Here is a 12,603-nt window from a genome sequence, read left to right on the forward strand (position 1 = left end):
GGGGTGCTGAGGCTTTGATGGGCTCTGGCCGGGAAGAGATGTAATTCCTCCTCCGGCCGCCGGGGGCGCTGCGCTGCGGGAGCCACGTGGGCTGCCGCCTGGCCCTGGGCACAAGCCCTGGTGCTGCTGCTGCTCCCCTGGCCCTGGGGCTCCCTCTGCTGCCTGGTGGGACCCCGGCTGCTCTGCTGGGCCTGGGCTGCGTCCTGCTGCTCTCCCCGTGAGTAGCCACCACCCTGCCCGCAGCCAGCCCCTGCCTCCAGCCACCCCCGCACCCCCCGCCTGCAGCCAGCCCCTGCCCTGCCCGCACCAGCCCCTGCCGCACGCCCTGCCCTGCCCACAGCCAGCCCCTGCCTCCAGCCACCCCCGCACCCCCTGCCCTGTCTCCAGGCATCCCCTGCCTGCAGCCAGCCCCTGCCCTGCCCGCACCAGCCCCTGCCGCACGCCCTGCCCTGCCCACAGCCAGCCCCTGCCTCCAGCCACCCCCGCACCCCCTGCCCTGTCTCCAGGCACCCCCTGCCTGCAGCCACCCCCTACCCTGCCCGCACCAGCCCCTGCCGCACGCCCTGCCCTGCCCAAAGCCAGCCCCTGCCTCCAGCCACCCCCGCACCCCCTGCCCTGTCTCCAGGCACCCCCGCCTGCAGCCAGCCCCTGCCCTGCCCGCACCAGCCCCTGCCGCACGCCCTGCCTTGCCCACAGCCAGCCCCTGCCTCGCCCACAGCCAGCCCCTGCCTCCAGCCATCCCCTGCCTCCAGCCACTCCCGCACCCCCTGCCCTGTCTCCAGGCACCCCCTGCCTGCAGCCACCCCCTACCCTGCCTGCACCAGCCCCTGCCGCACGCCCTGCCCTGCCCACAGCCAGCCCCTGCCTCCAGCCACCCCCGCACCCCCTGCCCTGTCTCCAGGCACCCCCTACCTCCAGCCACCCCCTGCCCTGCCCGCACCAGCCCCTGCCGCACGCCCTGCCTTGCCCACAGCCAGCCCCTGCCTCCAGCCATCCCCTGCCTCCAGCCACCCCCGCACCCCCTGCCCTGTCTCCAGGCACCCCCTGCCTGCAGCCACCCCCTACCCTGCCCGCACCAGCCCCTGCCGCACGCCCTGCCCTGCCTCCAGCCAGCCCCTGCCTCCAGCCACCCCCGCACCCCCTGCCCTGTCTCCAGGCACCCCCGCCTGCAGCCACCCCCTGCCCTGCCCGCACCAGCCTCTGCCGCACGCCCTGCCCTGCCCACAGCCAGCCCCCGTCTCCAGCCACCCCCTGCCCTGTCTCCAGCCACCCCCGCACCCCCTGCCCTGTCTCCAGGCACCCCCTGCCTCCAGCCACCCCCTGCCCTGCCCGCACCAGCCCCTGCTGCACGCCCTGCCCTGCCCACAGCCAGCCCCTGCCTCCAGCCATCCGCTGCCTCCAGCCACCCCCGCACCACCTGGCCTGTCTCCAGGCACCCCCTGCCTCCAGCCACCCCCTGCCCTGCTCGCACCAGCCCCTGCCGCACGCCCTGCCCTGCCCTGCCCACAGCCAGCCCCCGTCTCCAGCCACCCCCTGCCCTGTCTCCAGCCACCCCCGCACCCCCTGCCTGCAGCCAGCCCCTGCCCTGTCTCCAGCCACCCCCGCACCCGCTGCCTGCCGCCACCCCCTGCCCTGACTCCAGCCACCCCCGCACCCGCTGCCTGCCGCCACCCCCTGCCCTGTCTCCAGCCACCCCCGCACCCGCTGCCTGCAGCCAGCCCCTGCCTCACCCCCTGCCCTGCCTGCAGCCAGCCTCTGTCTCCAGCCACCCCCTGTCCTGCCTGAAGCTACCCCCACACCGCCTGCCTGCAGCCAGCCCCCATCTCCAGCCACCCCCTGCCCTGCCTGCAGCCACCCATGCACCCCCTACCCACAGCCAGCCCCTGCTGCACCCCCTGCCCTGCCCGCAGCCAGCCCCCGTCTCCAGCCACCCCCGCACTCCCTGCCTGCAGCCACCCCTGGACTCGCTGCCTGCAGCCAGCCCCCGTCTTCAGCCACCCCCTGCCCTGCCTGCAGCCACCCATGCACCCCCTGCCCGCAGCCAGCCCCTGCTGCACCCCCTGCCCTGCCCGCAGCCAGCCCCGTCTCCAGCCACCGCCGCACCCCCTGCCCGCAGCCAGCCCCTGCCGCACCCCCTTCCCTGCCCGCACCAGCCCCTGCCGCACGCCCTGCCCTGCCCGCAGCCAGCCCCTTTCTCCAGCCAGCCCTGCACCCCCCTGCCCTGCCTGCAGCCAGCCCCTACCTCCAGTCAGCCCCTACCCTGTCTCCAGCCAGCCCCACACCCCCCTTGCCTCCAGCCAACCCAGCATCCTCCTGTCTCCAGCCCGCTCCACACCCCCTGCCCTGTCTCCAGCCAGCCCCGCACCCCCTTGCCTCCAGCCAACCCCACACCCTCCTGTCTCCAGCCAGCTCCGCACCTCCTGCCCTGCCTGCAGCCAGCCCTGCACCCACTGCCTCCACCTAGCCCTGCCCCACGTCCCTGTCCGCAGCTGGCCCCACGTCCACTGGTGCCCTGCAGTTCCCAGGGCAGTAACCCTGCACACCTGCTTCAATGAGGGGGGCAGGGAGCAGCTGGGACCCACACATGTGCACACCCTAGGGTGACCAGACAGCAAGTGTGAAAAATCAGGACAGGGGGTGGGGGTTAATGGGAGCCTATATAAGAAAAAGACCCCAAAATAAACCCCCCTATAAAATTGGGACATCTGGTCACCCTAGCACACCCCCAGGGAGTGGCAGGGACCCACATGTGAAACAGAGCTCATTTCTCGTTCAGACCCATCTTTTTAAAAAAGAACTTTAGGCAGGGTTAACATACATCCGTATTTTCCCGGACAGGTCAGGCTTTTTGATTCTTATATCGCCGTCCAGGAGGAATTTTTAAATACGGATGTATGGTAACCCTGTTGGTACAAAAAATACATACAGGGGCACATCCCTTAAATCAGAACTTTTTATAGGGAACCGGTTGTTAAGATTTTGGCAGCTCATCACTGGTGTAATGTATTATTCAGTGGTTATGATGGTGAATTTGTATATCAACTCTGAAGCAGCTGTGATCCTCCTGAAATATTCAAACTGCTACTTGGGGTTGACACGCAGCTGAGGCAGTTGTACAAAAGCTCTAGCTAACACTTCCCATGTCACCTATGTATAATTACATCTTTTTATTCTGTGTACATGGACCCATACTTGACTATAATTTTTCTGCAACTGAATAATCATTCTGGTTGTTTATGCCAAAGCATTTTAAATGGTGATAATAAAAGGTAATGCTTTTTATTTGATGATCCCAAATGCTTTCCAATACTACCTAATTTGGTCTCACTGCAGAATAGCTCATGCCAACGTATAGGTATCACTTTGCCCAGTGACGGAAATGGAGCTGTCTGCAGGATGCAACATAGCAGCTGTGTAATGGGTAAAAAAATGCAGAGTTAATATTTTCTTCAATTAACAGCCTTCCCTCTCCTTCAGATAGGGTCCATGACTCCCTTCCATTTCCCCTCACATTTTTTTCATTTTTCAGCGTTATTCAAGAAATTATTGGGTATTCTGTATTTTTTCCCTTGGGCTTTTAGGAAATAAATGGAGGGCTGTAGATATTTAAGTATATATGGACAGTCCTTTTAAATAAGCAGTACAATATAGCAGAATGTCTATGGAATAGAAGCCTAGAGATGGGTGCCTGTCAGTAGGGTTGCCAACCTTCGCGGTTTTGCTGGGAGTCTCCTGGAATCGGGCTCGATCTCCTGGAGGCTACCGAACCCAAACCGGGAGATTTTAGCCCGCTAGAAGTCCGGCGGTGCAGCGGAGCTAAGGCAGGCTGCCTACCTGCCCTGGCACCATGCCACTCCCGGAAGAGGCCAGCATGTCCTTGCGGCCCCTGCGGGGGACGACACAGGGGTCTCTGCGCGCTGCCCCTGCCCCAAGTGCCGTCTCCGCAGCTCCCATGGGCTGGGAACTGTGGCTAATGAGAGCTGCGGGCGTGACGCCTGCAGGCAGGGGGAGTGCGCGGAGCCTCCTGCCCCCTCCCCACCTCCGGGGCCTCACGGATGTATTGCCTGCTTCCAGGAGCGGCGCACAGAGGGGCAGCGCACAGAGCCCCTGGGCCCGGTTTACATCGGGTGGGTCCCAGTTGGAAGTCCCAGTGGGGCTAAGGCAGGCTCCGCCCCCGCAGCTTCAATTGGCCAAAGTTCCCAGCCAATGGGAGCTGCAGAGTTGGTTCTCAGGGAATGGGCAGTGAGTAGAGATCCCTTGACCGACAGGGGTTGCAGAGAGCAGCGTGAAGCCAGGACAGGCAGGCAGCCTGCACCCACACTCGCTCCCAGAGCCCACACCCCTTCCTGCCCCAGCCTGGAGCCCCCTCCCACACCCCAATCCCCTGCCCCAGTCCTCAGCCCTCTCCAGCACCCAAACTCCCTCCCAGAGCTTGAACCCCACACCCCCTCCTTTACCCCTGCCCCAGGCTCAGCCTGGAGCCTCCACCCGCAAGCTGAACACCTCGGCCACAGTCCAGAGCCCACACCCCCTCCTGCAGCCCGGTGAAAGTGAGTGAGGGTGGGGGAGATTGAGCAATGGAGGGAGCAGGGATGGTGTGAGCAGGGCCTCGGGGCAGGGCGGGGAAAGGGTGTCTGGATATCTCTGGTTATACAGTTGGCAACCCTCCTGCCTGTACAAGATCTAGCCGACTCCTGAGTGCCCCCTTGTGGCCAGAATTCACTCCATAGTGACCTGCTACCAATTTCCCCCCTTTTCTGGGCTCCTTAAGAACTCACAGTCCACAGGTAAAGATATTCTCCTCATGGGGTCCCCCTGATTGAGTCATTATATATTGGCCCTTCAGCTCCAAAGCACAGTTCAGTCATCCTTTCCCATTAGTGATGGAGTCCCCAGTCCTCTTTCCCTGAGGTAGGTCCCAATCCAGAGTTTCTCTGGCTTTACTGGATGGGAACTCAGCCCTCTGGCTTCCAGGCCCCCAAATCCTTTTCCCAGTCAGGGTCTCTAACAGGAGCTGAGCCTGATACTCCCAGGCTTTAGCTGGCTGAAGCTCAGCGTTCTTCAGCTCTCTGGTTCTGGCTTCCAAGCCCAAACCCTTCTGTCAGTCAGGGGTACTTGAAGGAACTGCCTGCTCTCTGCAAGTCTTCTCTATCACAGCTTCCTTGGTCTCAGAGTCTTCCTGCTAGGAGCCTTTCACACCCTCTGCAACCTCCCCTAATTCTTGTACCTCCACCCACTTTCTGGCAGCTTCTTGCGGCTCTTTATAAGGCAATCACCCTAATCTCTCCCAAATGTAGCTCATTCTGTAATCAGGGTTGGGTAGTCCCAGTCCTCCCATCTTTAAGGGGTGAGCCACCCTGTTAGAGTGCCTATCAATATATTTTTTAATGAAATATATACATTGTTAATGGGCAGCTACTGAGTATTCCACATCCAAACTTCAACCTGTGTGTTTTAGTTTTTATTGGACATATAGGTCACATGATATTGTTTCCATTTCCTGATTGGATGTCTGTGAGCTCAAAACTAACTTTTTATGAATATTGCTGCCAGTAAAATTTGCTAGATTATTCAGAGAAAGTGGACACATGAGGGGTGTGAGGATGGCAAAGCAAATTCAACACATTTTGGTGGACTTTTGTCTTAATTATTTACCCATACTATAGTTTGAGGCCAATGTATAATAGCCTAATCGTAATGTCCTGCAATACCACTTTGGAGGCCTGTATTTAATTATTGATTCTCCAGTTTGTCCGAGGGCTAATGGGACATTAGAATGTTGTAAAAGGAGCAACATGCATTCTGGAGCAGGAGGTAATGCTTTGAATCCCTCAGTGACCTATTCCTGAACATTAAAGAACAGCATTGATCAGCTCTGAAGGGGAGTTCCATCCATCCCTGTTCAGACAAAAGCATGGTGGCTTCAACACAGGGCTTGGGGAAGAGAGGGAATGTGATAAGAGGATCCACAGGGCTCTAAAAAGACACAAAGTACTTGAAGATTCTAAGGTGGAATTTAATGTACAACTGACTAACACGTGACATGTATGAATAGATGAGCTGATCTATCAATCTGATGTGGAAGGGTATTATGGTAATGCACATAGAGTGGATGAGAGTTGGGAGCGGGATTAGTCTTATTAAAAGGAACTTGCTAGGTTATTGGTTTTATTACATTGAAAAGAGCAGACACATCAAATCTTTATAGCTTCTGGTCCGAGTTTTCTCCATAGTAAATCATTTTATACAGTGACTCACAAAACCTTTCTTGAAACTAACTCAGTTTAACTGGCTTGGATATAAGCTGTCTCTTATGGATTGAAAAGTGCCAGAAAGACCATAAATATTGGACCATAACAGACATCAATGTACCATATCTTGTTAAGGGAAGCTGTCCACAGGGGTGTTTCTGGGCCTTTTCGGGTCCAGTCTTATTTAACAGCATCATTAATGATCTGGAAAAGAAGGTAAACTGCACATTAGTATCGTCTGTGAATGTAATTAAATTGGAAAGTGTTGCAAACATCAATGAGGACAAAGAAATAACTGAACTTGAGTGGTTGAGTGGAACTTGAGTGGTTAGAAGTATGGCAAAAATAGCTAAATGAGATTCACCTGGAAAAATATGCATGATGATATATATAAAATCCAGGACAGATACTTAGTGGGAACAGCTGATGCTGAAAGAGCAGTCTGATTGATATTGAAAACTCAATCATTTTGCAAGGCAGCATGGCATCAAGCCAATGTGCTTTAGGTTGGAATGTGCAGACAGATTGTCATGGACAGAAGAAGCAAGTCTAGTCCAGAAGATACTGGTGGGGTTCTGCCTAGAATACGGCATTCAGCTCTGAGCATCTCAATACCAGGAATATATAGACAAATTGAAGGGAATTCAGAGAGCAGCAACAGAAATTAAGAGCTTTTCTCATAAACACGGCTAGAAACTACATTGGAATAATTTTGCTATGTCGCAAATGAAGTGGGGGAGTGAAAAATATGGTAACTGTCAACTAGTATTTGGACAGTGTAAACATGAAGGCAGGACAGGAATTGTTTGGGGGGAAATCTACAGAATGCTAACTAGCAGTAATGGGAAAACACTGGTTGAACATCAGGATCAGTTTTCCAACAATCAGATCCATTAGTTCTGTGGAATGGGCTCTCAGGAAAAGTGGTGAGTACTTTTAAAAGTGCATAGACAAAGAACTGGAGAATATATTACACTGTAGGGAACACTGCAGAGGATAAAATTCCTCTAGCTACACTTGTTTGTCAGGGCAGAGTTTTCCCCAGGAATTTAAATGGGGGGGGGACATTCAAAAATACAGGGGGGGAGAACCAATGAGGGGTGAGACTGTTAGGATGAAAGTGGGCTGTGTGGCACCACAGTAAAAACTGAAAAATGTTTCACAACCATTTTATTAGATTTAACTCATGTTTTTAAATCATCATACAAATTAAAGTTGGCTACACAAGCCTACTATGAAGCACTATAGCTACATCCTTCTTGGTTTCTTGTTGTAATTTTGCATAACTCTGTTAATGAGCATTCGTTTTTGGTGGCTTCTCATGTGTCCGGTACTTCCAGTCCTTCATGATATGCTCATGGTCAAGCAGAAAGCGACTTCTTTCAGAACACAAAATTCTATTCAATGACGAAAAAGAATGCTCAACTGTAGCAGTTGTGACTGGGAGTAGAAAGAGATGAATTCCTACTTCTTTCATCCCAGGAAACGGCACAAAAATTGAATCAAACCACTAGTGATGATAAAGAAGTTGAAGTCAAATCTTCTTTCGTTCATCACATGATATTCCACTCTGTGTTCAAATTCTCTATTCTGTCCTGATCACATGGCAGCCCCATTGCTGGTAGTGCCTCACTCCACTCAACAATCAGTGTTTTATAAGACAGGCATCTGTAAAAGCTACGTAGAGGTGGAGTAGAATCCAAAAGTTGCTGTTGTAGAGATGTAAGAATCAAGTTTGTCTATTTTACTTTTTCAGCTGGCTTAACAAACACTTCTTGTCCTCTTCATTTAAGGAGTTAATAAAGTACCCTAATTAGTCAACTTCTGAACTGAAGTGTTTGCTTCTTCCAGAATGTTTTCAATGAATATCTCTCTGATTGATCCAAGTGTAGCTTCCATTGCTGGACAGAAATCTACTGCTGTTGCAGCAGATGCCAGGATGGCATTGTGTAATGACCCAAGTGGTTTCAACAGTAGACTTACAAGAGAGATTGGCGATTGTCGTCTCTGAACTTAGTTGCAAAATTATTCCACCAGCCTCACTACTTTGATCTGTCCCATCTCGGTAGATACTTTCCAAAGCCAATAATAATGCTTGCAGTAATTTTAACACAACAGTCAAGGATCGCTCATGAGAAAGCCAGCAGGTTTTCCCAGGTTGGACTAATTTGAACTTCAGTCCCAGTGTATCTTCTATATTTTTCAAGACGTTCAGTCCTTTTGGACACTTTCTGAAAAAAAGAGTATAATGAAGACATTAAATCTATAGCTTTTTAAATGCTTTCTGAAGATTCTGCAGCTTGTACTAGTGTTAGTTGGAGTAGATAGCCCCTGTAGTGTGTATTGGAGAGATTAGAGTTACACTTTCTCTGAGTGAAGCTTGCACTCCACTATGTCTTCCAGAGTGGTTTGCAGCTCCATCAAATGCACAAGCAGCCATCTCTTTAGGGTTCAGTTTACAAGCATTTAACTCTTCTAAGATGTGGGTTGTTAGAGATGCAGCCAATGTGTCTTCTATAACCTGATCATCTAGAAATTCATCTACTGGCCTACCACCGATATCAAGATAATGTATGCAATGACTTAATACTTGACACCCAGTTGCATCGGTGCATTCATCAGCGACGTATACACATTTTCTGAATGTGGTGAGAGAGGTCTTTACTTTTTCAACTGCTGAGTCTTTCACTGTTGCACTGTATGCTTCTAACCAGTCAGTTGAGTTTCTTGCAGAAAGACAGTGAGCATTTGCTGGTCTTGGTTGGAAAAAAATGTCCAACTTCAGGATCAACAAATGACAGTGCACTTAACATTGGCCTCCAGTCTGTAGTGTATGGTATCTCTTTCTTAAAGAGAAAGTATGATGTGAGAGCCATGTTTATTTGAATCAACTGTGTTGTGTCTCCAGCATTTTTAACAGCCTCATTAAGTACTTCTAAAATTGGCTTTGACAATGATTGGCTTATAAGGCTTTCTGCACGTCAATGCAGTCCAGAGGATTGGTGTTTTGCAGTCTGTTCACATAGTTTGTCAGCATTGGCTTTGCTGATCTGTCTGGCAAACCAAGCTCTTCCACATTTACTATATAAATCCATGGTATGCTCAAATCTTAATTATTGCATGCAATTCTAGTCACTCCATCTCAAAAAAAGATATATTGGAGTTGGAAAAGGTACAGAGAAGGGCAACTAAAATGATTAGGGGTATGGAACAGCTTCCATATGAGGAGAGATTAAAAAGACTGGGACTTTTCAGCTTGGAAAAGAGACAGCTAAGAGGGGATATGATAGAGCTCTATAAAATCTTGACTGGTGTGGAGAAAGTGAATACACTCCTTCACATAAAACAAGGACTAGGGGTCACCCAGTGAAATTAATAGGCAGCACGTTTAAAACAAACAAAAGGAAGTACTTCTTCACACAAAACACAGTCAACCTCTGGAGCTTTTTGCCAGGGGATGTTGTGAAGGCCAAAACCAGAACAGGCTTCAAAAAAGAACTACATAAGTTCATGGAGGATATGTCCAACATGGCTATTGGCCAGGATGGGCAGGGATGCAACACTATGCTCTTTGAGCCTCTGTTTGCCAGAATCTGGGAGTGGACAATAGGGGATGGATCACTCAATAATTGCCATGTTTTGTTAATTCCTTTTGAAGCACCTGGCATTGGCCACTGTTGGAAGACAGAGTACTGGGTTAGATGGCCCATTGGTCTGATCCAATATGGCTGTTCTTACGTAAAAATTAATTATAATAAAAATGTTTAGTACAGAAACTCCCAACACTTGCCAAAATTAATCACTTGGGTAACACAGCTCTGTCTGCTGGATACCTAGGCTAAGTTCATGTAAATACAGTCTGGTCCTCACCCTCTGGCTCATTACTAGCTGTAAGGGGAGAGCTCATTCAGACCTTGCTTACAAATCATAATTTGAAATTATTAGGTTGGCCAACATTGCCAAAACAGTGTGCCAACATTTTCAGAAAAAACAACACCTGTGTGAAGAGGTTAGTCTTTGTTCATACTTTTTAAACCTATTATACTTTTTCAGGTACAAGTATTTTATCATACACGGTAAATGCTTTTAAACTGTGTATTAATGTTTCCATTTCAATTCAAATTGCCAACCAATGACTAAATTGGCAACACTGCATGTAACTAGTTGACCACTGTGGGATATTGGGGAAATTCAAGGGAGTTGGGGGTGTAGGGAATCCTTATGCAAGGGTGACAGTGAAATTGTCCTGGAATAAAATGCCTTGACTGTGTGATGGAGTGTGCTCCCCACACTCACTTGAAGGGATTAATGTAGGCCAGATGGACCAATTAACCTATTAGGCTGCAAGCTGGGGGATATTTAGGCTGAGAGAAGAGCCCTAGTTAAGGGGAGCTCAGGAACAGGTGGGGCTTCTATAAAATCCGGGAGCTGATAGCAGAAAGGCCACTGCAGTGAGTTTTCTGGGGATAAGGGAGAGAACGGGAGTAAGATCCAAGAGGAGGGGTTTGTCTAGCAGACCTGGGAGATAAGGGTTTAACTGGAAGGGTGGAGAATGTGCATTGGTAGGAAGCACTCCAGGGGAGTGACAGGAAGGTTTGTGCTAGTACATACCTTGACTGCTAGAGATAAGTCTCCTGGATTGTATCCCAGAGTAGAGGATGGGCCTATGTTCCCAGCCAGCCACTGAGTGAGAGCTGCTGTCTGAGCAGTGAACTTGGAGGCTGGCCAGGGCTAGGTGTTCTAGTCACTGAGGGAGTGGCCCAGCCAGGGTAGTGGACTAAAGGACTGCCTGGGACAGTGAGGAAGACACTGATAGTACCCCGGAAGAGCCAGAGAGCTAAGCCACGACGATGAGGCAAAGCAATTCCTGTGGAGCAAATGAGGGCTGCAGACAGAGAGTGAGATGATGGGCTGAGGAACTCCATGAAGAAGGTGTCTGTGTGAAAGAGTTAATCCCTAGAGCGTCCAGGAGGAGACCCCCTCTAGCAGTGAGTAGAGGTCCGTGTGATAGACGGTAAGAAAGCTTCACTATATACTGTTTTTTTTTTACTTTGTACAAACCAGGGCAGCATCTAATCTCCTAGCCCTGCTCCCCTTCCCTCTCCATCCCACCTATGCCTCACCCCATTAGAGTGGGATGCAGGGTGTGCATTGTCCCCAGATATCAATCCCTGTTTGCTTGTCCAGAGAGACTGCACTGGTTCCCCTGACTGTAGGCTGGACTTGCAGTTCTATCATACAGAAGTGGGCTGGCAGCAGGTAAAATTGCACACACACAATGATATGGCTTACACAATTCTTGCATTATGCTGGAGGAGCCTAATAAAAAGGTTCATTAATATCATGTACAGGAGCCAGATTCAATCCCTATTGTATCTCCCCATTCACTTTATTAAGTTTACTTTATTCCTGCTCTGTTGCTGTACCTTTGTGCCCTCTGCTGTGTGTACCAAATCTTATTGACATTTTAATATTAAATTATTATGACAAGAAGATATTCCATTTGCTAAGTAATTTGTTTTATTTGGAGGAAAACTGGAAGCTGCAGAAAAACCATTATAAAAGATTAAGATAGTGGAGTAATACTGACTGATACAATATAAATTATTATTTTGTCGGCAGCACACCCAGCTCTGCTACTGAAATTTTAAGTGATAAAGCCAACAAGTTAGAAAATTAAATCTTTGCGACCAAAAAGACTATTAACCACAAAAAATAAGACTCAGGCACAGTTAGAATTTGTGGGGAAAACTTGTCCCTGGGAAAACATGTGCCAGAGAAACCTGAACAAAGCTCACGTGGGGAATGGCAAAAAATTACAGTGGCCAAATTGTGGTTTCAATTAAACTAGTGTAAGTTCAGAATGATTCCAGTCAAGAGAAGTCATTGGAGTTATTTCTGATTCCCACCTATGTAACTAACAGCTATAGTTGACCTATAGAATCTATAATTTCATGGGCAGAAATTTTGCTGGATTGGTAGTGACCAGCAGTTACTGTCCTATAGTGACCTATGACATTACTATTTAATATTTGTAGTGCCGAGGAGCCCTAGTCATAAAATTGTTTTATTGGCTCAACAGAGCAAATGTCCACAGAGCAGCACCACAGGATCACACCAGTGATCCATTTAGTACCAAATCTGGACTAACAGTAGCTAGTACTAGAAGTACTTACCAGGAATGGGTAAGTAACCCTTCAATTAACAGTCTGTAACACTGAACCCAATGGAACAATTTATTCTCCTTAGTCCCCATTAGAAGTTGGCTTATGCCCTGAGATATTGTCTATCAGTGCCACAACTGATATTGACTTGCCCACCTTAGTTATCAGTCTAAGTAGTGAGACCAACA

Source organism: Eretmochelys imbricata, chromosome 13 (assembly GCF_965152235.1).
Source record: "Eretmochelys imbricata isolate rEreImb1 chromosome 13, rEreImb1.hap1, whole genome shotgun sequence".
In the NCBI taxonomy this organism is placed as follows: domain Eukaryota; kingdom Metazoa; phylum Chordata; order Testudines; family Cheloniidae; genus Eretmochelys; species Eretmochelys imbricata.